The following is a 25,972-nucleotide window of genomic DNA, read 5'->3' as shown; positions in this document are numbered from 1 at the left end:
CTAGTAAATTGAAAAGGAACTATCTTACCCCCAGCTTGTCGGGAAACAGATCTGGGGAGAAGAGCATGATTGGCTGGATGCGTTTCAAACGTCAGGAAAGGTGGAGACTGAAGCCATAAGGCAAGGGTGGGTTAGTTATACCCTGCGCTTGGGGGATGGTTCAGTGTCGACAGCGAATGTCAAAGAATGAGCCCGGAATTTTAGGAAATCAACTGTTGAGACATGCAAGCAACAAACTATGCCCTGATTACTGGAGGCGCTGATTAATTGGTTACAGCTTGAACTCGGTAAAGACAAACTGCATTTATATAGCGCCGCAAAACCGTTTGCAGTGCAGTCGTTTTCAATTGTCAGCAGAAAGCGGCGCTGCCAACTAGAACCGCCAGGTTTAACCATTCTCAATGTGTATCCTGCGGAAGTCCCGACCCACTGACTCTCTGGGAAATGCCTGCGGGAAGTTTAAATTTCCGATGCGCTGTTCTCCTATACTCCACCATTCCATTTTACCGCCTGGATTACTTCCCAAAGAAAACGTCAGACCAAGAATTCCAATAAAGCTTTTAGGTTCGAGTTACTGCCCTGTGACAGAATAACTGGAACCGTCTTTGTGAAGGCAAGTTTATTTTGTTATGTCAGTTTGGGCGTTTCCATCATTTAACATGGTGCAAATTTCGGAAATCTTCATGATCATTTGAAAGTAATTTACAAAAGCCAACCCTCCTACCATGCACCAGACTTCCCTCCAGCCCCTCAACCAAGCCAACTATCTCTCTATCCATACTTTCCCCCCCCCCCCCCCCCCTTAGACACCTATGCATTCACTCAATCATTCAGACACTGTTTCAATATTCCCAAATCTTTTGTGTGTTCATGAATGCTTGCCAGAATAGAAAATCCACTGCCTTAAATTATAGGCTTAGCTTCTGAAGAGAATTTCTCCACTGTGCTTTCTGAATTCTGCAGGATCTTCCATTGGAACCAAAAATAATTAAGGAAGGTAAGTGGGTAGTTAGGGGCTCTGACTGAGAGGAAAGTTTGAGTCTCTGGAGTGTGGACATTGTCCTAACTTTGTTGGAGTGGGACATGAACCTGTTGACTCAGTGACAGCCTTTTTCCAGTCAAAGTAACTCTGAGACGTGAAGTGCTCTCCAGTTTTCCCCAATTCTCTCAGCCCCACTCTCTCTCTAGCATTCTCACCACACGAATAGGTTTAGCCCCACTCTAATACTGTTATCCTCCAGTATTTGCTTTCTCTCTAATACTCTTCTCCATACATAGTGCTAGATTAAAGTAGTGCTGGAAAAGCACAGCAGGTCAGGCAGCATCTGAGGAGCAGGAAAATCGATGTTTTGGGCAAAAGCCCTTCAGCAGGAATGGATGCATAGTGCCATTTCTTTTCTCTAATACTCTTACCTCACACCCTAAATTTTCTCACACCCTAAATCCTTACGTCTATCACCATCTTCAGAAGGCACCAAGACAATTCTGCTCTTAGTTCCTGGTGGGATTAAAAACCTCACTCTGCAAATTAATGTTAAATCAAACAATCTTGAGTCATCCAGAAATAGAACTATGGGGAAATACGTGGGCAATCTATGTCATGATCACTGGGCAACTACAGGGTGCACATTGTGTTATCACTGCTGTATTGTCAGTAACACAACAGCCAATATACAGCAAGGTCATTGTGACCAGATACATCTAATGTTTGTAATATAGGATGAGGGATACATATTGGTAAGGACTTTAGAGTACACTTTCCTTCTGTGAATAGTGTCACCTGATCTTTTATGTTCACTGGACAGAACCAACAGGTCTTCTGTTAATGTATCATCTGAAAGATGGCAGCTCTGACAGTGTAACACTTCCTTAGTAACGTACTGGAGTATCAGCCTTGATTTGGCACTTGTGACCTTTGAATGGGGTCAGACCTTTCAACCTTTGGCTTATAAGTGAGTGGGAAAACATTGAGCCACAGTTCAGGAACATAATCTGTTATTCCCAATATCACTGCTCTGCATTCACTATAAGGTTAAAATACCCCATTAATCCAAATAACATTGCACTGTACAAAAAATATCATGCACTATTGTTCCTATTCACACTGCCCTGTGTACAGTATCAGATAAGGAATATGTTACCTCTTCTGCCTTGGATGACCAGGGCAGAATGTCAAGGCTTTGATTTTAACATCTCACCTGAAAAATGGCAGCTTCAACAGTACAACACACCCTCAGTACAGCATCCAAGTTCTGTGCCTGATTCCTGGGCTGAGATTTGAACACTGAGCAAAAGTGATAATTGGGGTTTGAAACTGCAGTTCTAGAATATTCACTGTGTCAAGAGCTTCAGGCACAGGGTAGAGGAACTTCCTGAGAACATTTTAATTTGACGATTCCCACCAACACATCAGTATTTCTTGAGGAAGGGGAAAGGATCTAGTTGTTGTCCATTTCCAAACCTCAAAACAACATCATGCATGAATGTCACTGTTCAGTTTGGAGCGTGGTTATCTGGCTGAAAAATCTATTTTACTCAGAATGTAGCTTGGAGAGTCAGAACCTTTGTTAAGTAGAGACCTCATTGTGAACTGGATCCAATAACTGCAATTACATAAATGTAGTAAAGGGTCCTGGGATATTTCACAGGTGTAACAGCAAACAAATTATTGATGCTGAGCCATGTTAAGTGTTATTAGGACAGTTGATTAGCAGATTAGTCAATAAGGTAGGCGGTGAAGAGATTTAAGCAGTGAATTTCAGAGCTTAAGTCATGAGTTTGGCATTAGGATTGGGATTAAAACTGATGTCCAGATTTGTGCGAGATAATGACTCCCTTCACTCGTTAAACCAATGCAGGACTTGTTCACACTTTGATATTTGGTCCCAGCAAAATGCAAACCAAATATTGTTTGAGAGTGACCCCATTTTAATGCCTCAGACTTAATGTGATCCAGAGTGAAAATTTGGGGCATGGTGTATGAGAGCAGCTGAGGATAGGTTTCAATTTCTGAGCGGCTGCAAGGGGGTCAAAGTTTCTCCAACAAAAAAAACTTGTCACAGGAAGTTTTGCAACAATAATCAAGCGTCTGAGAGCTGTCAAGTAAGCCACAACCACCTATAGAAAAAGTATGAGTATTTAAAGGGGCCTTGCAGATATCATAAATCAGGCAGAGCTCCACAGCAGCCATTAGTGCAATAGAACATGCGAGCCCAAAGTTTTGTCTCATGATTGCACTGGGGGAATGTGGGGTTAACAACCTACAACTGCTGTAGTACTTAGTACCTGTACGGACAAAAAAGATAATCACTGTAAAGTTCATTACAGAGAAGTTAAGCTGACCTGTCACATGTTTGATTTGACGGAGCTGTCTGAAGTGCCTTCAGAACTCAGGCTGCATATGATGAGGGTAAAGCTTGGAGCAACTGCCTCAATGTTGCACGGGAAAGATTACAATGTACAACCCCTCCTGCCATAGTAAACGAAGAAGCTGGAACCCATATGAAATGTCTCTCAAATTCTGGACTAATTGAGAATGCACTGCAGTATGTTTCATGTTAATGTATTTTGTTAATATAACCTCTAATTGTTGGTGTAGGGAAGCATGACAGAGTGTGACATCTTATGTAATTTCAAAAACTAGTTGTTAAGTAATTAGCATTTATAAATTTATGAATAAAGCATTTCTTTTTAAAAATTCTTATTTTTGATTTTATGAAGGTGTAAGGGGTACTGTACCTTTGAGAGAGTTACAAGCTACTAGAACTACCTGATACAGCACTGGTTAGGCCACTGTTGGAATATTGTGTGCAACTCTGGTCTCCTTCCTATCGGCAAGATGTTGTGAAACTTGAAAGGGTTCAGAAAAGATTTACAAGGATGTTGTCAGGGTTGGAGGATCTGAGCTACAGGGAGAGGCTGAACAGGCGGAGGCTGTTTTCCCTGGAGCGTTGGAGGCTGAGGGGTGACCTTATAGAGGTTTACAAAATTATGAGGGGCATGGATAGGATAAATAGACAAAGTCTTTTCCCTGGGGTTGGGGATTCCATAACTAGAGGGCATTGGTTTAGGGTGAGAGGAGAAAGATATAAAAGAGACCTAAGTGACAACTTTTTCACACGGAGGGTGGTACATGTATGGAATGAGCTGCCAGAGGATGTGGTGGAGGCTAGTACAATTACAACATTTAAGAGGCATTTGGATGGGTATATGAACAGGAAGGGTTTGGAGGGATATGGGCCGGGTGCTGGTAGGTGGGACTAGATTGGGTTGGGATATCTGGTCGGCATGGACAGGTTGGACCGAAGGGTCTGTTTCCATGCTGTACATCTCTATGACTCTATAAGTGTTTTGAATAAGGCACAATGTAACATTTGGTCGAACAGCTAGAGTAGCTGGATTGCCTAGAGATGACAAAACAAACTCAAATTTTGACCAATCAATTTAAATCATGCCCCAAAATACCAAACTGGAATCACGTTTGAATTTAGTATATTGACAATATTAAAAAAATACTTGGTCAATTTTCTCCCTAGCTGAATTGCTTGGCTATTGAGTGTAATCACATGATTTCTTGCAAAGGCTGTTTGGACCCAATGCTAAAAGCAAAGTGTATCTGACCCTTAAAAAAGAGTAGCTTTCACTGAACTAAAAGCCAAAGTTCCATTTGCCACTTCTTTAGAACCTAAGTTTCCAAATGATAATACCCTTATCACACACCTCCTGGTTGTACATTCACATTTTCATGGACTGAATCTCTGATCTCACATTGAGAACAGCTACTTGGATGTGGCAGCCAACAGCATTTGTGGAAACATACTTCTTGCCAATTCAACATAAGTCCAAGTGTGGGATAACTGAGCTGAATTTGATCATCTTAATGCAGGTAATCCTCCAAATTCTAAACTAATTGAGTGCTGATATAAACTTGGTTTAAGAAAGTAGATAGGATGATGAACCTATTCCGAAGAAGAATCACTGGACTTAAAATGTTAACTCTGCTTTCTCTCTGCAGATGCTGCCAGATGTGCTGAGTCTCTCCAGCAATTTCTGTTCTTCTTTAGAACAAGGAGCCTTTTTGTCATCTGATGATCTTGTGACTGCTGTGATCTTGTGATGAGACATCATTGGAAAGACGAAAAGGAAAAAACATAACATCAGTACAAAGAGCTATTTGTGTAAAAAAGACAACAACTTAAGCCAGTGTGAGGATGCCTGGAACTTTGCAGAACATTAACCCCTTCCAATGTGATTTGAGCTAGTTAGCAACATAAAGTCATTCATCCAAATGACTTTAATACCCACCCTCTTAGAGGCATACAGTGCCTTCATCTAATACAGAAGTGTATCACTGTTGGGCAAGAGATAAAAATATGTTTCAAAGAATCTGTACATTTACAGAATTTACATCATAGAATTTTAAGAAATTAGTTCAACAACCTATTCATTGTTTACTGAGGAAGCATGAGAAGAAAACAGAATTAAAGTTGGCTTCATCTTTTTGTTGCTGAGATCAGAATTCAGCTGGGAATTCCATGGTGTAAAGGTGTCACCGGTTCCAGAGTCCTGCTCAATAACTGGTAGCACAATGGTGAGCTGGCAATTCTTTTCTTGTCCCATATGTCTTTTATCAAATTATGTTTTGTCTCTTTAAAGTGTCTGTTTTGGCTCAATCAGTGATGGCACTTGCCACCCTGACTAGATTAAGAATCACAGTGACACTCTTGTGCAGTTGTTCTGTGTTGGAGGTGTTGGAGTTGCACTGACAGAGATGCCATCTTGCAGATAGGATATTAAATTGTGGATCCTCTTTGCTCTCTGAAGTGGATTTGAGAAAATTCCATGGTAAACAATGAAGAAGATCAGGCAAGTTCACCTGGCTAAAATTCATCCCTCAGCCCACATTTCAATGGATTATCTCATTATCACATAATGCTGGATAATGAGATGTTAGCTGTAAAGCACTTTGAGACATGTGAAAGGTACTATATACGTGTGCATTTTGATCTTTTTTTTCTTTTTTCATTACTGTACATTGTATGTTTACACCCGACTCCTTTCCTAGACACAGTTTGTACTTTTTTATTGTTCACTCCTCAAGACCTGACTCATATTGACCTGAAGTTCAGTGGGGCTGATCTTCCACTGTGGACCTAAATATGTGTTGGCAGGCTATGGGATTCTGGGAACTTTCCAAACTAACCATGCTACTTGCATAATTTTCATAAAGATAAACTTTGCAGCAAATCTCATCACATAATAATCAAGAGAAGGAACTCTGATTTTCCATATAGATTAACATGATCCACCGAAATCAACAAATTTGACTGAGAATAGATCTTGACACTGAGACTGTCGGGAACATAGAACAGGCACAGGTGGTTTTTCTATCATTCAATTAGATTATTGCTGACCTATATTTCAACTCTATTTAACTGCCTTTGCTCCCTTTATATCCTGCTACAACAAAAGTATGTTGATCTCAGTCTTAAAAATTTAAATTGAACAACAATGCCTCTGCATTTTGAGGATATAGTTTTACATTTCCTTTCCCATTAAGAATACTTCCTCGTTTCATTCCCAAATGCTTTAATTTTAAGGTTATGCTAATATATTTCAGATTTCCCCATGAGTGGAATTACCTTTTGGTGTCTGTCCTATCGAATCCTGTTATCTACATCAAATAGGTTTTCTCTCAATTCTCTAAATTCAATAGGATATATAATTTTTTTTTGCAATCTTTCTTCAGAATTTATCTTTTCAAGTGCAGGTAGCATTCTGATGAGTTTAACTAATGAGGGTAGTCAGGGTGTTTGACTGGCCTCACGACATAAAATATGCAAGTTCTATCTTTCAGATGCAACTTTAAACCAAGGCCACACATCTCTGCTAAGGTGGATGTAGAAGCTCCACGGCACTATTTTGAAGAAGTGCAGGAGAGTTTTCCCTCAGGTTCTGGCCATTATTTATCTCTCAATCAACATCACTTTAAAAAATCTGGTATGGGGGAAGTTTACTGTGTGCATATTGACACTACGTTCAACAGTGATTATGCTTCAGAATTAACTCACTGGCTTTGAGGCATGTGACGTTTGTGAAAAATCCATAGAAATGCAAGAGTTTTCTTCTTTTATGCTTTCCAAGTGAAAAGTCCTGAAGAACAATATGTTAGAATTGTGAGATCAAAATTACCAGGAATGATTGAGTAGTGTGAGGCTCTCTTTTAGAAAAGAGATGATCGAGGGTTGGCTTGATAAAGGTTTTTAAAATTAGGAAGGGTTTGAATAGAGTAAACATAGAGATGTTTCCATTTATGAGAGGGTTCAAAATGAGCCATAAATGTAAGAAGGTCTCAAATAAATCCAGGAGGGAATTCAGGACAACCATATTAATTTCGTAGGAATTGCTGGGGCCACATTTATTGCCCATCCTAACTTCCACTGGAGAAGGTAGTGATGAGCTTTCTTCTTGAACCGCTGCAGTGCTTGGGGTGTAGGCACACCCACAATGCTGTTGGAGAGAGAGAGTACCAGGATTTTGACCCAGTTACCGTGAGGGAACAGCAACATAATTCTAAGTCAGGATGATGATATTATCATTTTTCTGCTGCTCTTGTCTTAAGTGATAGAGGTTGTTGGCTTGAAACATGCTGCGAAAGGAGCCTTGGTGAATTACAAGAGTGCATCTTGTAGATAATGCACACTGCTGCCATTGTGCATTGGTGGTGAGGTTGGGGTGCCAGTCGAACACTCTGCTTTGTCTTGGGCAGTGTTGGGCTTCTTTAATGCTCTATCAGATGTGCCCATTCAGGCATGTGGAAGGTATTCCAGCACATTCTTGATTTGTACTTTGTTAGATGGTGGACAAGCAGTGGAACATAGGAGGTGAATTAGTGACAATAGAATTTCTAACTCCCAGGATATTACTAGCAAGGCATTTAGAAATGATAATGACCTTGAACATTAAACAGCAATAGTTAGATCTTGTGGGAACTGGTCATTGCCTGGCACTTCTGAGTTAAAAATATTGTTTGCCTCTTCTCAGCCCAAACCTAGTATTTTGCCCCTATCATGCTCATATATGGACACAGACTGTTTCAGTATCTGGAAAGTTGTGAACGGAGCTAAATATTCACCAGTAAACTTCCTTATATCTGAACTTAAGATGAAGGAAGGTCATTGATGAAACAGCTGAACCCCTTTGGGGCAAGGGCACTACCCTGAGGAACTCCTGTCGAGCAGGCTTGATGACTGAAATGATTGATCTCTGACAACCATAACCATCTTTCTTTCCATTAGGTAAGACTCCAAGCCTGTTACTGTCCTGGAACAGCCTGGTTAATGTAGAAGTTAGCCCTGGAATGTTGTCATGATCCATAGCTTTTGCAAAGTTCATGCATTCAGCTGCTTCCTCTTATTTGTGCAATGAATTGATTTGGTTGAGGACTCAGATGCTGGAAACTTCCAGAGGAGCCAAGAGGATCATCCTATTTTATTCATTAGTTTATTGCTCATCCCTAATTGTTTAGAGGGCAGCAAAGAGTCTACCACATTGTTGTGGGTCTGGAGTCACTTGTAGGCCAGACCAGGTGAAGATGACCAAGTAAGTTTTTTTTTGACAATAGTTTCAACAGTCATCGGTAGATTCTTACCTCCAGATTTTATTGAAATCAAATTCCACCATCTGTCCTGGCAGAATTAAACCTAGGATCCCAGAAAATTGCCTGGGTCTTTGGATTAATAGTCTAGCAATAATACCACCAGGCCATCACCTCAGGATTTCCAGCTGAAGATGGCTGCAACAGTTTCAGCCTTATCTTTTGCACTGATGTGTTGGGCTCCCTTATTGTTGAGGAAGGGGATTTATTTGGAGGCCCCTCCGCTGTTAGTTGTTTAATTGACCTGACAGGACTGAAGCGCGTAGATCTGATTTAGTGGTTGTTGGATGGTTTAATCCTCGGCGGAGGTGGGTACTGCAGATACTGGAGATTAGAGTGGTGCTGGAAAAGTACAGCAGGTCAGGCAGCATCCGAGGAGCAGGAAAATTGATGTTTTGGGCAAAAGCATCAGGCATGAGGCCAGTTTAATCCTGTCCAGACTTGCTGCTTCCAAGGTTTGGCATGTAAATAGTCCTATGTCGTGGCTTGATCAGGTTGATGCTAGGAACGCCTAGTATTTTGTTGTCACCTTTGGAGAGATTTTCCTTTAAGAGCTCAACATGTGAATAAGCCAAGTACTTTGATGTCACCACATGACCATAATCCATAGAGTCTGCATTGGAGAGGTCAAGGTACAGACTATGTTTGAAGATTGCTTTGCATTTTTTTAGATTAGATTACTTACAGTGTGGAAACAGGCCATTCGGCCCAACAAGTCCACACCGCCCTGCCGAAGCGCGACCCACCCATACCCCTACATTAACCCCTTACCTAACACTAGGGGCAATTTAGCATGGCCAATTCACCTGACCTACACATCTTTGGACTGTGGGAGGAAACCGGAGCACCCGGAAGAAACCCACGCAGACACTGGGAGAACGTGCAAACTCCACACAGTCAGTCGCCTGAGGCGGGAATTGAACCCGGGTCTCTAGCGCTGTGAGGCAGTAGTGCTAACCACTGTGCCACCGTGCCGCCCATTTTGTGTGTTAGCTTAACTGTAATTAAACCCATGAGATCTTGAAATAAATGGAATCTACATATCTTATTTGTGTTACATTTAAATAACACATAATTTTATTTCACTTGGTGCTGCTCCTGGTATGCACTTCATTGAGCCAGTTGATTTTCTGACTTGATGGCAATGATTAAAATGGGGGAAATCCAGGCCATGAGGCTACATATTGCTGTTGAATATTAGTCTGCTACTATTTGTCCCACAGTGCTTTACAGAGGTCCAATTTTCAGTTGCTAGATCTGTCTGTAGTCTTTCCAAGTTAGCGCTAAGTTAGTGTCACACAACACCATGCTGGGTAGCCTCAATGAATGTATAGTGGACATATCTACTGACGTGGACAAATGCATCTGTGACAGATAGATTGGTGAGGAATGCATATTACAGCACTTGTTGCCACAAGGAGTAAATTTCATAAAAAGCCAGATAAACACAAGAGAGAGAAAATGGTTATAATGATAAAATGAGATGTAGTAGGAATGGATGAGGTCTCTGTGAAGGATAAGCACCAGCATGTACCTGATGGGTTGAATGGCCTTCTCTGTGCTATAAATTCCATGTACAGCTGAAGTTTCTTTTTCCCCTTAATGCAGTCCTACTGCTACCCTGTTTGAGATCAGTACAAACACAAGTTAAGGAATGGACTATGCCTTCCCCAATATGCATATTTGTTAGATAAACTCATTGAACTCTCTTGAGAGGAATTCACAGTTTGTTGCATTTTCACATTGTATCAGTGCTTTAGGGCTCTCAGTATCTTCTTAAGTAGAGTACTGACTGTCTAATTTTAAAAGAGGCTTTGCAGAAGTGTTTGACATGTATAATTAGCACTATGATATCTGGGGTCTTTTAAAAGTAGGATTCTCCTGCTTAGTTTCTGAGACTGAAACGAGCTCATTTTTATCAGCTGCAAAGTAAACTCAGAACTTTGGAAAAGGTTCTCTTCATTTCTAATCCACTCTGGAGATACAAATATTGTCAGTAAGATAAGGATTGATTGCTCATTCATCATACACCAGCTTTATAGAATTTCAAAATCACGCTCTCCTGCTGAGGTTTCAAGTATCACAGATGCCAGTCTTCAGCCAGTTTGATTAATTCCACATGATATTAGGAAACCATAGGCAATAGATATTGCAAGAGCTATGCACCCTGACAACGTTCCAGCAATTGCACTGAAGGTTTGTTAACGAGAACTTGCTGCACCTCAAGCAAAGCTGCTCCAGACATAACATTGACATCTATGTAGTAATGTGGAAAATTGCTCAGATATGTGCAGTGCACAAACTGTCGGCCAAATCCAATCAGCCAAATATTGCCCCATCAGATAACCATTGATCAGAAGCTGAATTAGACCAACAATAGAAATAGTGTGGTTATAACGGCAGGTCAGAAGCTCAGAATTCTACAGTGAGTAACTCCTGATTCCGCAGTGCTAGACACCATCTATAAAGTCTAACTCAGGAGTGTGCTGTAATATTCCCAAATGGCTGGATCCTTCTACCCATGTATCCCCTTTAGAGTTGCATCCTTTTTTATAATATTATGTTTCTCTTTTCCCTTATTGGTTCTCCTACCAGAATAAATAATTTTACTGCATTCAACTTCATCCACCTGTCTGCACAATCCACCAACTCGTCCATGGCCCTTGAAGTCCTACTCTACCATCCTGATTGTTAACAATGTTTCCAAGTTTCATATCATTCATATCTAGGTCCAGCTCATTAATATTTTTTGTCATTTATATAAATGATATGGATGTTAACATAGGAGGTATAATTAGTAAGTTTATAGATGGCACTAAATTTGGAGATGTAGCGGACAGCAAAGAAAGTTACCTCAGATTACAACAGGATCTGGATCAAATGGACCAATGGGCTAAAGAGTGGTGGAGAGAGTTTAATTTAGATAAATGCAAGGTGCTGCATTTTGGAAAAGCAAATCAGACCGGGACTTATACACTTAATGGGAATGTACTAGGGAATGTACTAAACAAAGAGACCTTGGAGTGCAGGTTCATAGCTCCTTGAAAGTAGTCACAGGTAGATAGGATAGTGAAGAAGGTATTTGGTATGGTCTCCTTTATTGGTCAGAATATTGAGTACAGGAGTTGGGAGGTCATGTTGCACTGTACAGGACATTGGTTAGGCCATTGTTGGAATATTGCGTGCAATTCTGGTCTCCTTCGTATCGGAAGGATGTTGTGAAACCTGAAAGGGTTCAGGAAAGATTTACAAGGATGTTGCCAGGATTGGAGGATTTGAGCTACAGGGAGAGTCTGAGTAAGCTGGGGCTGTTTTCCCTGAGCGTTGGAGACTGAGGGGTGACATCAAAGAGGTTTATAAAATCATGAGGGGTTTGGATAGGGTAACTAGACAAAATCTTTTCCCTGGGATGGGTGAGTCCAGAACTAGAGGGCATAGGTTTAGGGTGAGAGGAAAAAGATATGAAAGCGACCTAAGAGGAAACGTTTTCAGACAGAGGATGGTGCGTATATGGAATGAGCTGCCAGAGGAAGTGGTGGAGACTGGTACAATTGCCACATTTAAAAGGCATCTGGATGGTTATATGAATAGGAAGGGTTTAGAGGTATATGGGCCAAGTACTGACAAATGGGACTAGATTGGGTTGGGATAACTGGTCGGCATGGACAAGTTGGACCGAAGGGTCTGTTTCTGTGTTGTACATGTCTATGACTCTATAACGGTATTTGAGGAAAAGCAAGGGTCTCAAAACTAAATTCTGGGGAATTTCACGACATACTTTTGCCTCCCACTAAAAAATTTTATTAACCATTACTTTCTGTTTCTTATCACCCAGCGAATTTTATATCCTCATTGCTACTGACCTTTTGTTCCATGAACTCTAACTTTGCTCATAAGTCTCTGTGTGACATTGTATCAAACATCATTCCACGTGCACCCACATCACGTGGATGTGCCGGTGTTGGACTGGGGTAAACAAGGTCAGAAGTCACATGACACCAGGTTATATTCTAATAGTGTAATTTAAAATCACAAGCTTCCGGAGCACTGCTCCTTCATCAGGCATCACAACATTGGCCTCAATTAAACTCTTCATAAAGTTCTGGCAAAATAACCAGACAGGACCTTTTTGGATTTTAAGAAATCCAGAAAGACTTTCCTTAATTAACCTTCTGACTGTTTATTTTGCCCCAAATTGTTGTTTACAAATATTTTCTCACCACCAAAGTTAAATTGACTGTCTTGTAGCTGGTGTGTTGTTTCTTTGCACCCTTTTTTGAACAAGGATGTAACGTTTGCAATTTTCCAGTCTTCCATCATGCCTGAGTTGAAGAAAGACTGGAAAACTATAGCCAGTGTCTCTACAATTTCTATTCTCATTTCCTTCAATATCTTTGAATGTATCTCACCCAGTCCTTTAGAAGAGTGTGGTGTGTGTATGGAATGAGCTGCCAGAGGAAGTGGTGGAGGCTGATACAATTGCAACATTTAAAAGGCATCTGAATGGGTATATGAATAGGAAGGGTTTAGTGTTTGGGCCGGATGCTGGCAAATGGGACCAAATTAGGTTGGGATATCTGGTCAGCATGGACAAGTTGGACTGAAGATTCTGTTTGCATGCTGTACATCTCTATGACTCTATGGTCCCTTATCAGATCTTTTGTCCATAAAGGTGATAATTCCTCCTGATCAATTTTAAATGCTTCTAGTGTCTTTTCTTTTTAAAAAAAATTGTGGAATGTGAACATCACTGATTCGGCAATCATTTATTACTAATCACCATTTGCCCTTGAAAATGTAGTTGTGAGCTGCTTTCTTGAACTGCTGCAGTTTGTGGACTTTAGAAGACCTACAGTGCTGTTAAGGGAGGCAATTCTATGATTTTGATCCAGTGACCCTGAAGGAACAATGATATATTTCCAAGTCTGGATGATGAGTACCTTGGGGAGGAACTTGCACTGGTGGTCTTCCCATGTAACTGCTGTCATTGTCCTTCTGGATGGTAATTGTCATCAGTTTAGAAAGTGCTGTCTAAGGGGTTTGCTGAATTTGTGTACTACATCTTGTAGATTACTGCTATTGAGCATCGGTGGTGGAGGGAATGGATATGTGTGGCTGTGATAGATTTGGTATATTCATTTTTTTGCCTCAACAATGCTCCCTGTCTCTGTGAAAATCCATTCCTCCTCATATCACATTTAAAAGAACGACAGACACTTCCATTTATATAGTGCTTTTCACAACTTCAATACATCCCAAAACCTTCTGCGGCCAATGAAATGTTGTTATTACTGTGATGTGGGAAATATGTCTGCAATTTAAACATAGCAAACTCTCTCAAACATCAATAAATGTAAAGTACTGTGGATGCGGGAGGTCAGAAATTAAAAAAGAAAGTATGAGCGAACTTCAGATTGAGAAGCATCTTGGAAGACAGAAATAGTTATAATGTTTTTAGTCCAATGACACTTTTCTGGAATGTCTAGGTTTGTTCAATATGTTGCATCAGTTGTATGACACTGATTGTTTAGTATAAAATTTGTGTCCTATGACCCTGCACCATTAAGCTACCTAATGAAGGAGCAGCGCTCTGAAAGCTTGCATTTCCAAATAAACTTGTTGACTATAAACTGGTGTTATGTGAGTTTTAACCAAATTCCAAATAAATTAGTTGCTTCAGGCATTTGATGTCAGATATCCGAAAGATATGTCCCAACCAGCAGAGCTAGTTTTCTGTGATTACTGTTCATATTTGCTCAAGGGAGAATTGTTGCTGTTGGACTTTCTTTCTTACCACCAAATTTGGATGAACATCTGATGGCACTGTTGATGGCACTTCATGCTTTGAGGTTTTTGTTGCAGGTCATCCAAGACTCTGAAGCATATAGCTATCTCAATAACTCTCATTCAATAATTCTAACCTAGTAACTGCACAGTAACTATCCTAGCAACTCTATTACAGTAACTTGGTCCCAGTAACTGCACCTCACTAATTAACTCAGTGCACTTGCACTCCTTAACTTCACCCAAGTAACTCTAACTAAGGGTAACTGCACCCCAGTAATACACAAATAAGTAATTTAATCCCAATAACTGCATCTCACTAACTCTAATCAAGTAACTCCAAGTCAGTAATTCTAACCCAGTGTAATTGCACTTCATTACCTTTACCTTCATAATGCTGACTAATTCAATTCTAGTAATTTCACCTCATTAACTCTAAACTAGTAACTTTATTCTCATGACACAGTCACATACTTAAAGACACGCGCTATACATGGATATATTCTCAATGCGTGTAGGCTGATGTCATATCTTTCCTGCAGCCACAGTCTTTTTGTTGTATTGTGTTATTCTGACTTACTTCCTGTCACCATTTCACAGGAAAATTCATCTACTGGGATGTTTTCCTGCAAGCCATAAGAATCAAGCTATTGTAATAGGGAGGAATGGGGTTAATGGAGGGGTGAAGGGCAACTCCTTGTCTTAGTTCAGATTCAGGAAGGGGAGCTATTAATATGTTGATGAGCTTGACATTTAAAAGCAGAAAGTCTGAGGACAGCTGCAATTGTACAGTAGCGGAATGAAAAATCAAAGACTTTGTGCCTTTAAACTGTATATTAACTTAATGTTTTGGAATAAATATCACATTTTTTAAAAAGTGAAAATGATTAATTTATTTGGCTAGAACTTATTCAATTTGGGTTTGAGTAATACTCCAGCTCCATCATTTCATGTATCAACTGGAACTTTGCCCTGTATCTCAGTAATGCATTCTTCCCTTTCCTCCTGAGCTTTGTAGACCCACATTGGGACAGAGTCCCATGACCTATCCTACACTACTTCATTTGAAAAAATTATGGGTGCATCTGGATGGTGAGTCTTGGCAGAGGATTTGACCATCACATGTAAAATAATGATAGCAAGATTAGAGTATTTAAATTATAAGGAAAGATTACTTGGGCTAAACTTGTATTCTCTTGAATAGAATATAGAAGATCAGAGAGTGATCTGTGTGAGGTGTACAGGCTGACTAAAGGATTGGTAGATGGAAATGAATTTCTCAGGTATGGAATCCAGAACACGGTTAACTTCGAAGTTAGAGCTAGGTTGTTAAAGGGTGATGTCAGGAAGCACCTTTTGTACAAGAAGTTGTGAAAATCTGCAATTGTCTCTCCAAGGCCCTGGTTAAGTGGGTAGCTTTCTCGGATTCACCTCTAAATCAGCAGATTGTGACTTTATATTGTTTTCTAGGACTTAAGTAAAAAAAGAAGTCAAAGGTGACATCTAGTTAGACTTTTACATGCCCCTGCTGGTGCATGTGGAAGATAACATTCCTCACTGGGCCTTGCTGTCACCTTCCTGCTAACCCTGACCTGTTTATAATTTTATAGGAGGCTGGGGAGACCAGCCAGGCCTCACCCTGTGTGAGGCCATTAAAATGTCAATTATTGGTGACTGAATGGCTGCTTCCTGAAATTTTGTCCTTTGTGGTTTGAGGGCAGGAAGGTAGAGGAGAAGCTCACAAATGGTCAGGGAGGGCTCTTCATTCAGTGGTGCCTTTCCATATCAGCTGCATCCTCCCAAAGTTTGTACCCCAGGTGCTCCCATCCCCAGCTGATCCATCAAGATGACCACCAAGCACTTTGCACTTCCTCCCCAGAATTCACCTCCCTACACTGCCAGGAGACACCATGGGGATTCAGTGATAGTAATGCCATTCAACGTTAAGGTTGATGGTTAGATTCTGTCTTATTGAAGATGGCCATTTCCCGGTACTTGTGTGGCTCAAAATTACTTGTTATTTATCAGCCCAACTTGGATGTTGTTCAGTTCTTGCTACACATTAACATGGACTACTTCAGTAAGTGAGCAGTCACAAATTACACTGGACATTGTGCAATTGTAGCAATCGTATCTAAATTTGATTTTATAATGGAAGAAAGGTAATTAATAAAACAGCTGAAGATGGTTTGGCCAAGGACATATGCTGACGGACTCCCGCAGCAATGTCCTGTGACTGAAGTGATTGACTTCTAAAGACCACAAGCATTCTTTCTGCTACGTATGACTTCAACCAGTGGAGAGTCTTCTCCCTCATACACATTAACCTTAGTTATCTTAGGGTTCTGTGGTGCTAGACTCAGTCAAATGCTGACTGATATCAAGGACACACTCTTACTTTTGCCCTTTTTTGGACCAAAGCTGTAATGAGGTCAGGAGCTGAGTGACCTTGGCAGATCTCAAACTGAGTATCGGTGAGCATGTGCTGCTTGACAGTACCATTGATGACCCTTTCCACATTACACTTCAAAAGTACTCTGTTGGATGAAAAGTGGGCTGGGGTATTCTGTGATCATGGAAGTGCTAACAATTGCAAATATTTCTTTAAAAAAGCTGTTTAGACTGAGGGTTAATTGAACATTTTAAAATGATTGATAGATTTGTTTTAGTTAACAGCAATAAAGATTACCAGAACAAAATGGAGTTTCGGCATAGAACAATCATGCTCAAAGTGATTGGACTGGTAAAGCCTCAATCAGCTGAGTGGACTATTCATGTTCCTATGTTCCAATCTAACCCTGGACAGTTGGTGAGAGAAATGCTTGTTGAAATTTTATTGCTGGAACAGCACAGCAGGTCAGGCAGCATCCAGGGAACAGGAGATTCGACGTTTCGGGCACAGGCCCTTCTTCAGGAATGAGCAGAGAGTGTTCAGCAGGAGAAGATAAAAGGTAGGGAGGAGGGACTTGGAGGAGGGGCGTTGGAAATGTGATAGGTGGAAAGAGGTCAAGGTGAGGGTGATAGGTCAGAGTAGAATGGAGGCGGAGAGGTCAAGAAGAAGACTGCAGGTCAGGAAGGCGGTGCCGGGCTGGAGGGATTCGGCTGAGACAAGGTGGGGGGAGGGGGGATGAAGAAACTGGTGAAGTCCAAGTTCATCCCCTGTGGTTGGAGGGTTCCCAGTCGGAAGATAAGACGCTCCTCCTCCGACCATCGCGTTGTTGTGGTTTGGCGGTGGATGAGTCCAATGACCTGCATATCCTCGGTGGAGTGGGAGTGGGAGGGGGAGTTGAAATGCTGTGCTACAGGGTGGTTGGGTTGGTTCGTCCGGGTGGCCCAGAGATGCTCTCTGAATCGCTCCGCAAGTAGGCGGCCTGTCTCCCCAATATAGAGGAGGCCACACCGGCTGCAGCGGATGCAGTAGATGATGTGGGTGGAGGTGCAGGTGAATCTGTGGCGGATATGGAAGTTTCCTTTGAGGCCTTGGAGAGAAGTGAGGGGGGAGGTGTGGGCGCAAGTGTTGCACCTCCTGCGGTTGCAAGGGAAGGTGCCGGGAGTGGAGGTTGGGTCGGTGGGGGGTTTGGATCTGACAAGGGAGTCGCAGAGGGAGTGGTCTCTACGGAAAGCTGATAGGGGAGGGGAGGGAAATATATCCTTGGTGCTGAGGTCTGTTTGGAGGTGGCGGAAGTGACGGCGGATGATGCGCTGTACATGGAGATTGGTGGGGTGGTAGGTGAGGACCAGTGGGGTTCTGTCCTGGTGGCGGTTGGAGGGGCGGGGCTCAAGGGCGGAGGAGCGGGAAGTGGAGGAGATGCGGTGGAGGGCACCGTCGACCACGTCGGGGGGGAAATTGCGGTCCTTGAAGAAGGAGGCCATCTGTGTTGTACATATTTTGAACTGGTCCTCCTGGGAGCAGATGCGGCGGAGACAAAGGAATTGGGAGAATGGGATGGCGTTTTTACAGGGGGCAGGATGGGAGGAGGTGTAGTCCAGGTAGCTGTGGGAGTCGGTTGGTTTGTAGTAGATGTCCGTGTTGATTCGGTCGCCTGAGATAGAAACAGAAAGGTCTAGGAAGGGGAGGGAGGAGTCCGAGACTGTCCAGGTGAATTTGAGGTCGGGGTGGAAGGTGTTAGTGTAGTGGATGAACTGTTCAACCTCCTCGTGGGAGCACAAGGTAGCGCCGATACAGTCATCGATGTAGCGGAGGAAAAGGTGGGGGGTGGGGCCAGTGTAGTTGCAGAAGATGGATTGTTCCACATACCCTACGAAATGCTTGCCAAATAGAAAGATGTGTTTTTCCATTCAGTCAACTGGTTGACAGTGAAACTAAAACAAATGGAAATATTTAGTAAAATGCTTCAAAACTTGGAATGTTTGCTGTAGCTGGCCTGGCAAACATTGACACAGGAAATCCAAAGATGTTAGGCAGGCTCGAGAATATGGATAAAAATGAACAATTTGACCAATTGATCTTATTTCTTTTTCTATGTACTGAAGCATCAATTCCACCCAACCTTTTAATCTCATGACTTTCTCAGTATTAAAAGATAATTAACCAAATTTGTTGAACAAAAGGTATAACACAAAAAGATGGTAAATGTTGGAAACATTCAGCAGGTCAAGAGAGAAATGGAGAAGATTAGCAGTAATGGATCTTTATTTAGAGCTGGAATAAAGTACAAATAATATTTAAAAGAAAATAAATAAAGAGAATGGTGAGAAAAAAAGAATCCTGAGTGTGTCTGTGAATGTTTATATGTACGTTTGTGTATGTGTACACGTGCATAGTAATGCATGTAATTGTGTACATGTGTGCATATGCATGTGTATGGGTATGTGTGTACTCTGGAATTATGTAGGTATCTTATCCCAAGTATATGCATGTACTTTCCCTCTCCTTTTCTTGTTTGTTCCTCTTTAAATGTTGATCCCCTGTAATTTCTTTCAAAGAGCTCACACTGAAAACATAAACTTCTCCATCCTCTCCTTGGACACCACCTAATTCACTAATCTTTTCTACTGACCATATCTCCTAGGTTTCCTTTTTTCTCACTTAGAAAGCCTGAGGAGAACTAGGCACAAGCTGGTCGGCACGTATAGCACTCTTTGGTTTGACTCCCTACATCTTAAACACATCCATCTGTTATGACCATGTGAGGAAGAGTGAGTCAGCTCCCTTTTTTTCCTAAGCCCCTTGGTTGGCCACAACAAGGATTTAGTTTATTTTTGCTTACAGCTGTATCTACCTTCAATTAAAAATGTAGTATACTGGTTTACCAGCATCGGAATAACAAGTTCATTACAAGATGTTCTTGATTGAAAGAAAGAAATATTATCACTTACAAAGATCACATGCACAAATAAAAGTCTTAAGTTTTAAAAAGCTGACTGTGTATAGTACAAAAGGTAAGATAAAATAATATGCATTTTAAAAATCTTCGGAGTCCTTGAGGTATTAGGTTTTAATTTAAGGCCACTGTTGCTTCAATTGAAGTCTTGTATCCTTGGCTGTAGCAACAATTGCAGTTATCTTTTAGTTCTTGGTGAATGAATATTTCTCCAATTTACTTTATCGGTGGGCATCATTTTTGGAGAGGCTGAGATAAAACAAGGAGTGAGTAGGACTTCCAATTCTGCTGTCATAGATCTATTTTCTTCTTTCTGCAGCTCTGACAAAGCAACTGTTTAAAATACAGTTACTTTGTTTATTCCCATGTCTGGCATCATTGTTTTTCAAAACCAGATAATTTTCAGGCAACTCTTTAATTCCAGTATGTGAAAGTTATCCATAGATGTGTAAATCAAACAGGAGATATGAATCTGAGTTTCAATGCCTTTTATTAATTTGTACAAATCTGTAGCACAATGGACAGTGCATTGGACTTCTAAAAGTTTCTATTCAATGGTTAGGGCAGCACAGTGATTCAATGGCTAGCACTGCTGCCTCACAGCACCAGCGACCTGGGTTCAATTCCAGCCTTGGGTGACTGTGAAATTTTCATGTTCTCTTAGTGTCTGTACGGGTTACCTCCGGGTGCTCTGTTTTTCTCCCACATTCCCAAAACATGCAAATTATATGGATTGGCCATTCTAAATTGGCCCATAGTGTCCCTGGATGTGCACTTTAGGTGAATTATGCAAGGTTACAGGCACAGGGTGGGTGGCTGGGTCTGAGTGGAATGCTCATCGGAAGATTGATGCAGATTTGATTGGCTAAATGGCCTCTTTCTGCATTGTAGGGATTCTGTGTGTTTAATTTCTAATCAGACTGATTCTTGTTTATTGATGTTTTATCAGCTTCTTCAACCTGTGGTGATCTGATTGCTGCAGCCTTTTTAAAAATTGTTTCTTTCTCCTTTTTAAAAACCATTTTTAGATCCTATGTTTTGAGATCAGTTGATGGAAGTCAATATTTACCGCAGTCGTCGTATATCTGCACTAGAGCAGGATATTTTGGAGCTGAAGCTTTTAACATCCTAAGTTCTTTGTCCAGTGGCTGTGTTTGTGTGGACACATTTAAAAAGAATGAGCAATCAATCAACAGTGTGCAGCTTGTCTCATGTGTACAGCTTGGAGGTAAAAGCAGGCAGATCTGTGGAACCAGATGCCAGCCCAGTCAGAGGTTTTATACACAAGACGGCATAAGGGCCACAGAGAAAGAAAGCTAAGAGATCAGATAAGTATACAAAGTAACACTGAGACAGATTTATAGTCACTTGACAATAGTCCTTACTAACTTTAATAAAATGGCCTTTTGTCCTTCCTTCTCATGCACCATTCTCAGGGCACCAGCAACTTGCTTCCAGGGTAACAACAGTTTGGTCCACCAACCAACCTCATCAATATGTATAACGTGACTGAAAGTCTTACTGCCTCTGTTTTCATTTTCTCCGCAGTGTCTGAGATCCGCTCGGTGTTTCATAGAAATTTGAGTAGGAAAAAGCGACTGAATCCCTCGAACAATTAGATTTGAGCTGCCTAGCACCTTAAATCCATCTGCACACTTAAGTTCCATAATTCTTACTATCCTTGCTCAACAATAATTGATCAATCTCAGTTTGAATTGTTCAGTTGAACATACTCCCACCTCCTGCCAGCTTTAACAGCTTTTTGGGAGAAAGAATTCTAAATTTCCACTCCCCTCAATGTGAACAAGTCTTTTCTGCATTGAACAACATATGAGGCAGATGTAATACATATTTACATCCATTGTTTTCCCCGGAACACATTGCCAGCCTGAAGCCAGAGGCGATAATCAGTTTGAGGGGTGTCACGCTGTGTCAAGAGTGGCTGACCAGCAAGCTGTCCTGCTCCTAATGCCTGCCATCATCATGTTGGAAGGATTTCCAGATTGATAATCTGTATGGCCATAACATCAATGCACCTACAGTGGCCATGAAATCTGGAGTATAACTGACCACAGTGTACAACCGCTGATTGCGTAAGCCAAAGAATTGATCAGAACACCTTCAACCAGCACTCCCAATCAAACTGAGTGGGGATGTATTAAATTCCTTGTACAAAAATTCATTACAAACAGCCAATTACTCACTCGCCACATTTAAACCATTGCACATTTCTTCTTACACCATCACACACTTTGAACACTCACACCATCAAACACTTGCTCACAAGCAGTTGTGAGTTCAGGTTTCTTGAGCAGATTGGAGGGATTTTCATAGGTTTGTGTTGGATGAAATAGATATTGGAAAATGTTGGGTTGTTTCCTAGGTATGGGATTCTAATGGATTCTTAGAGAGGAAGGGAAAGCAATAACACAACACTTTGAAACCAGTTCTTTGAAACTTGAAATCCCTTTGATGTTCCATATGACCAGCCTACATTTATAATGCACCTGACTCCATCAAATTCACAATAGCCATTGCAACTGAGTGATTTAGCAATCCAGTGCAGATCCAAGGAATCTCAGTCCTTCCTATTACAATCAAATTTCAGTGTTGGATGTTGACCTGTTGAAGCTCTGTTACTCCCTCCTTCATCATCATCAAAAACCATAATTCAAACTTTTTATTTTTGTGAAAACTTGTTCTATGCCTTTGGCTCCAAAATAAATTGGTGCTGTTCAAGGTGTGTCACATTTACAGATCACCAGATGCCTTGTGTCTTCCCTTGCCTTCATCTCAGCTACTTGGCAACTGTAAGGAATTGAAAATTTAACCTACCCTAACCTAGTAACATTGGGGGAGGTAGTAATGACCACTACTGAAACAACTAAAGGCTCAGTACTTGGGGATTTTTGATTTCTATAGCTCAGCTTTTCCTGGAGCGCAAACCAGTTCAAGGGTAATCAAGTATGGGCAATAAATGGTGGCCATGGCAATGACACTCATATCCCCATGAATTAACAAATGAAAAAAACTTCTGATGTTCTGTTAAACTGACAGCCTATCTCAGGGAATGTAAAAGATCCCATGTTATTTTGGAGAAGATCAGAGGAATTTTCTCTTGACAACATTGCTATAATTTATGCTGCAACCAATATCATGATAACAATGTGATCTTTTATCACATTGATTGTGATAATTAATGAACTGCTAAATTGCCGGGATGACAACAGTGGCTACACTTCAAAGTTTTTTTTATTCTTTCATGAACATCACTGCCAAGGCCAGCATTTATTGCCAAATCTTAATTGCTCCTGAGAAGGTGATGGTGAGTCACCTTTTTGAACCACTGCAGTCCATACAGACACCCACAATGTTCCAGGATTTTGATCCAGTGACAGTGAATGATTGGCAACATGGATCAAAGTCAGGATTGAGTATGGCTTGGAGGAGAGCATGCAGCTGGTGGTGTTCCCATGTTTCTGTTGCCCTTTTACATAGGCAAAGTCATGGCTTTGGAAGATACTGTTGAAGGCGAGTTGCTGCAGTGCATTGTGTACAACGTGATACACACCACCACAGTCACTATGCATTGATGGTAAAGGGAGTGCAATTTTAAATTGGTCAATTAGGTGCCAGTCAAATGGATTGCTTTGTCTTAGAAGATGTCAAGCTTGTTGAATGCTGCTGGAATAGCATTCATTCAGGGGAATGGAGAGTATTCCATCATATTCCTGACTCATGCTTTATTGATGGGAAACAGGTTTTAAGGATTCTAAAAGTGAGTTACTTGTTGCAGAAATCCTAGTTTCTGACTTGCCCTCATTGCCATGGAGTCATAGAGTCATACATGGAAATAGACCCTTCAATCCAACCAGCCCACAGTGACCATATTCCCAAACTAAACTAGTCTCACCTGCCTGCACTTGGCCTATATCCCTCCAAACCTTTCCTACTCATGAACTTATTCAGATGCTTTTTAAATGTTGTAACTGTACCTGCAATCGTCACTTTGTCTGGCAGTTCATTCACACTAATCACTCTGTGTAAAAAAAGTTGGCTCGCATGTCCTTTTTAAATCTTTCTCCTCTCACCTTAAAAACATGTCCCCTTGTTTTAAACTCCCCCACCCTAGGGAAAAGACCCAGGTCATTCACCTTATCTGTGCCCCTTATGATTTTCTAAACCTCAGTAAGGTCAACTCTCAACTTAGTACATACCAGTGAGAAAGGTCCCAGTCTTTCCAGTATATTTTTATATCTCAAATCCTCCATTCCCAGCAACATCCTGGTAAATCTTTTCTGAACCCTCTCCAGTTTAATAATATCCTTCCTATAACAAGGTGTCCAGAACTGCACACAGGACTCCAGAAGAGACCTCAAATGCATACTGAACAACCTCAACATGATGTTCCAACTCCTACACTCAATGGTCTGAGCAATGAAGGCAAACATGCTAAACACCTTCTGAGCCATCTTGCTTACATGTGATACAAATTTCAAAGAATTATGTACATGAACCCTTAGGTCACTGTTCTATGACACTACCGAGGGCCCTATCATTAATTGTACACATTCTGATTTATTTGTATTACCAAAATGCAATACCTTACATTTATCCAAATTAAACTCCATCTGCCACTCCTCAGCCCATTGACCCAATTGATCAAGATCTCTTTGTAACCTTAGATAACCTTCTTCACTGTCCACTAAATCACCAATTATGGTGTCATCTGCAAACTTACTAACCATGCTTCCTATATTCTCATCCAAATCATTTATATAAATGACAAGCAGAAGTGGGCCCAATACCGATCCTTGTGGACCATTAGTTACAGTCTTCAGTCTGAAAATCAATCCTCCATCACCACTCTCAGTCTTCTACTGTGAAGTGAATTTGGTATCCAATTGGCACGCTCACCCTGAATCCCACGTGATCTAACTTTACTAATTAGTTTACCATGCCTAATCTTGTCAAAGGCTTTACTAACATCCAAGTAAACAACATCAACCACTCTGCCCTTATTAATCTTTTTGGTTACTTCATTAAAAAACTGAATCAAGTCTGTGAGACATGATTTTCCTCATACAAAGCCACAGTTTTGTATCTGATCCTGCTCAGTTTCTGGTCAATGTTAACCACCAGGATGTTGACAATGAGGTATTAGGTGACAGTAAAACTGTTTACGATCAAGGGGAAATGTGGTTAGATTCTCTCTTAGTTGGAGATGCTCATTGCCTGACATTTGTGTAGCATGAATGGATCTTGCCACCAAGTTTGGATGATATCCAGGTCCTGCTGCTTTCGGGCATCTACATAAATACGAATTATTGCTTATTGTGAAAAAATATTCTCTTGGAAAAAGAGTATGATATCTGTGGAATTTTGCTGTACAGAAACAAGACTGGAAGAGTGTCCACTAGCAAAGAAATCTATTGTTTGTAAAGTTTATTGAGAGAGTTCCCTGATGTGACAACGCTCTGCATGAAATCCACCCTGTTCCTTCTCTCCAGATGTTTGCAATTCATTAAAACTGATCTGGACGCTATCGACAAGTAAACAACTAACGTGCTCTCGTTTGCTCTGAATTTGGCCACCACTGGAGGAGCTCCTAATGTTCTGACAGCACTGATACGAAACAATGTTGGACCTGCAATGCCAGTGCTTAGACAGTAGAGCTGGTGCCACGCTCGGTCGCAGTAACACTTCCTCCCATTCGCCTGTTGTAGAAACTGACCATCACCAAACCTGCACCAACTGCGCTCTCCCTCCTATCGAGTGTGCAACAAAAAAAAAGGTTGGAGCCTCTCATTCCACCACTTCCCTTCCCGTGCCTCTCTCCCGGGGATCTGCACCAGCTTTGACAACCGCTGGATGATCTGCTCGCTCCGTCATTTCTTTTGTGCTGTTTGTTATTTTTGGGGTTTTTTTTCCGCACTGCGAGTTTGCAAGGGACTAGGTCGGTAATAAAAAAGCGTTTTCCCAAAAGGGCTGGAGTGAGGACAGAGTGATCGCTGGAGTAAGGTAATAGAACCCTTTTGAAATTAGGTATTTCTGTGTACACGAGAGACAGAGCGACCTCAGTGATGCAGATTGGACAGTATCAGAATCAGCCGAGGGCGCTTATTCTGTTGTTCTGATATCAGCAATGGATTTGCGTTCTTCTATTGAAACGTGTATCCAAACAATT

The 25,972-nt window shown here is 41.2% G+C and overlaps 1 protein-coding gene and 1 long non-coding RNA gene across 4 annotated transcripts in view; both read left to right on the top strand.

The window, feature by feature from the left end:
* Positions 1-210: 210 nt before the first annotated feature.
* Positions 211-22,734, top strand: LOC148145827 (uncharacterized). 2 transcript variants are annotated; one of them, XR_015761206.1, is made up of 3 exons: positions 211-613; positions 5,015-5,590; positions 20,814-22,734. It is a non-coding gene; the product is annotated as an uncharacterized LOC148145827 (long non-coding RNA). The 2 variants fall into 2 exon arrangements; XR_015761207.1 differs by lacking the exon at positions 20,814-22,734 and adding an exon at positions 6,857-7,348.
* Positions 22,735-24,698: 1,964 nt separating this feature from the next.
* prrt4b (proline rich transmembrane protein 4b) overlaps positions 24,699-25,972 on the top strand; it is a 41,369-nt gene continuing 40,095 nt past the window's right edge. Inside the window, exon 1 of one of the 2 annotated variants that reach the window (XM_043713961.2) lies at positions 24,699-25,579. The gene's annotated coding sequence lies outside the window, so the exon portion shown is untranslated. Of the gene's footprint in view, positions 25,807-25,972 lie in introns of both variants that reach the window. The other variant, XM_043713958.2, reaches the window with a different exon arrangement.

Source organism: Chiloscyllium plagiosum, unplaced genomic scaffold (genome assembly GCF_037043375.1).
Source record: "Chiloscyllium plagiosum isolate Xiang-an unplaced genomic scaffold, Cpla_swu_hap1 HiC_scaffold_23, whole genome shotgun sequence".
NCBI lineage: Eukaryota > Metazoa > Chordata > Chondrichthyes > Orectolobiformes > Hemiscylliidae > Chiloscyllium > Chiloscyllium plagiosum.
Note: the sequence above shows the minus strand (reverse complement) of the source record. Positions and strands in the feature narration are given on the sequence as shown.